The 2,936-nt window shown below is 40.3% G+C and overlaps 1 protein-coding gene across 2 annotated transcripts in view; it reads right to left on the bottom strand.

Annotated features, from left to right (window-relative positions):
* Positions 1-2,936, bottom strand: part of LOC107665457 (ankyrin repeat and LEM domain-containing protein 2) — a 27,590-nt gene that overhangs the window by 663 nt on the left and 23,991 nt on the right. The window lies entirely within an intron of this gene.

Genomic DNA, 2,936 nt, shown 5'->3' with positions numbered 1-2,936 from the left:
TCCAGTCTTCAGTGTCACATGATCTTCAGAAATCATAATAATATGCTGATTTATTATCAGTGCTGGAAACTGTTATTTTTTTGGAAACTGTGATACTTTTTTCAGGATTCTTTGGTGAATAAAAAGTTGAAAAGAAGGGCATTTATTTAAAATAGAAATCTTTTCTAACAATATACACTACCGTTCAATAGTTTGGGGTCAGTACATTTTTATTCTTTCTTTTTTTTTTAAAGAAATTAAAACTTTTATTCAGCAGGGATGTGTTAAATTGATAAGAAGTGATAGCAAAGATTTATATTTTGAATAAATGCTGTTCTTTTTAACTTTTTACTCGTCAAAGAATCCGACTCAGCTGTACAACTGGACGGATTAACCACTTTTCGTGCAGACAGAAACTTATTGTATATATTACTGAATGAACTTTATGAGACTGTCAGCAGGTTACTCACAATACATCCGGAGGGACTCTTTGTGATAGCAGGCGACTTTAACCAGACTAATATTAAGAAGGTCCATTCCCAAATTCTATCAGCATGTCACTGTTCCTACAATGCCATCTTACCAGTCACTTCGTAAACGGGTGAAATCTGCTTCCAAATGTGCAAGAAGTTGGACTGATGGAGCTATGTCAGCTTTGGAGGACTGTTTTGATCGCACAATATTGGTACGTGTTCAAGGAGGCTGCAACATTGGATGGCGTAAGACATTGAAGAATACGCCTCATCTGTCACATGCTACATTAACAAATGCGTAGATGACGTTGCTCCCCTCAGGAAAATAAATGTTTCATCAAATCAGAAACCGTGGTGTACAGCAGAGGTTCGATCCCTCCTGGAAACATGTGATGCTGTCTTTAGAACAGGGGATAAAACAGCACTGAGGGAAGCAAGGAACAACTTGACTGCAGGAATAAAGAGAGCCAAAACCTCATACTCACAAAGTAGATAAATGACCCCCAGCGAATGTGGAAGGGCCTGAAAGATCAATAATGCTCCTATCAGTGATCCCCTGCTGCAGCATACACTGAACATGAACATTTTTTGCCCAATTTGACAAACTTAACAGCATTCCATCCACAAAACTAAATTCATTGGAGGACGATCAGCCGTCAATTATCATGAAGTGCTTCGAACGGCTGGTGATGGCTTACATCAAGACAATTATTCCACCTACACTGGACCCTTCACAGTTTGCTTATAGACAAAATCGTTCTACAGCAGATGCCATATCGCATGTCATCCACTTGGCTCTTTCACATCTAGAAGACAAGAACAGGTATGTCAGGATGCTTTTTGTGGACTTCAGTTCCGCATTTAATACAATCTTGCCACAGACCCTCATCAGCAAACTTCATGCACTTAATGCCACAATGTGTAACTGGGTCCTGGATTTCTTGACAAATAGAACCCAAGTAGTGAGGATACATGAGAAAACATCTCATTCTCTCACTCTGAACACCGGAGCACCTCAGGGATGTGTCCTCAGTCCACTTCTGTTCACACTACTTACCTATGATTGTGTCGCACACCAGCAGGACAATCATATCATTAAGTTTGCGGACGATACAACAGTGGTGGGCCTCATCTCGCATAACAACGAGTCAGCATACCGAGAGGAGGTGAAGGTATTGGAGCATTGGTGCAAAACCAATAATCTGTCCCTCAATGTCAGCAAGATGAAGGAAATTATCTTTGACTTCAGGAAGTCTTCTACTACTCACCCTCCACTACTTATAAATGGTGCTGCAGTGGAGATAGCAGGAAGCTTCAAGTTTTTGGGAGTTCATATAACAGACAGTTCAAACAACTTGTGAAAGTGCATGTAGCATCCTATGACCCCTTTAAAAAAGCAGGCATGAGTAACATCATCATGATTAACTTCTACAGATGTGTAGTGGACAGCATCCTGACTAACAACATTACAGTCTGGTTTGGCCGCTGACAGGAGGGCCCTACAGAGGCTAGTAAAGGCTGCCCAGAAGATCACTGCATCTAGTCTCCCATCTATGAGGACATTTACAAAGTGCGGTGTCTCAAGAGAACAACTAATATTATGAAGGACAAAGCTCACCCCGCTGCTGGACTGTTCTGCCTACTTCCATCTGGAAGAAGACTCCGAAGTGTACGATCACGAACGACAAGACTGAGAAATAGTTTCTTTCCTCAGGCGATCAGGTTATATAACATCTGTGGCTGATCAATGCCCTCATCTTGTACCTGTGTCTCTTGGGGGCCCAGAGATGGATACTGGACATTATGTAATGTTCAGAAATTGCACATTTTATTTGATGCCATGTCGGTAACAACCCAACTAATCCATACATACAAAGAAAACAAAATGAATAAATTCAGAAATTAAGCTCTGTGTAATAAAGTGGAATGACCAGGGAAAAAGTATTGAACACGCTTACTGAAATGTATTCAATACTTCGTACAAAAGGCTTTGTTGGTAATGACAGCTGTCTGGAGAAACTAGCGAGGGTAGTAAAGGCTGCCCTCATCTTGTACCTGTGTCTCTTGGGGGCCCAGGGATGAATACTGGACATTATGTAATGGTCAGAAATTGCACTTAATGTTCAGAAATTGCACATTTTATTTGATGCCTATTATGGCACCACTTTACTCTAAGGACTAACATTTAACTGCTTATTGTTGCACACTATGATCTACCTCACTGCAATGTTTGCAGACTCAGCAAATGCTGCACACATTGTTGTTAGTATTGTGCTATTGTTAGATATGTTCCTACTTTTGTATTATGATGCTCTCGGAGATACTGTGTTTCGTTTCTTCCTGTAGGGAGGGATGACAATAAAAAGCACTGGAACTTGAATCCTGAAAAAAGTATCGCAGTTTCCCAAAAAGATATCGTGCAGCACAACTGTTGATAATTCTAATAATAAATCAGCATATTAGAATGATTTCTGAAGATCATGT

This window comes from Sinocyclocheilus anshuiensis, unplaced genomic scaffold, assembly GCF_001515605.1.
Source record: "Sinocyclocheilus anshuiensis isolate Anshui unplaced genomic scaffold, SAMN03320099.WGS_v1.1 scaffold495, whole genome shotgun sequence".
In the NCBI taxonomy this organism is placed as follows: domain Eukaryota; kingdom Metazoa; phylum Chordata; class Actinopteri; order Cypriniformes; family Cyprinidae; genus Sinocyclocheilus; species Sinocyclocheilus anshuiensis.
Note: the sequence above shows the minus strand (reverse complement) of the source record. Positions and strands in the feature narration are given on the sequence as shown.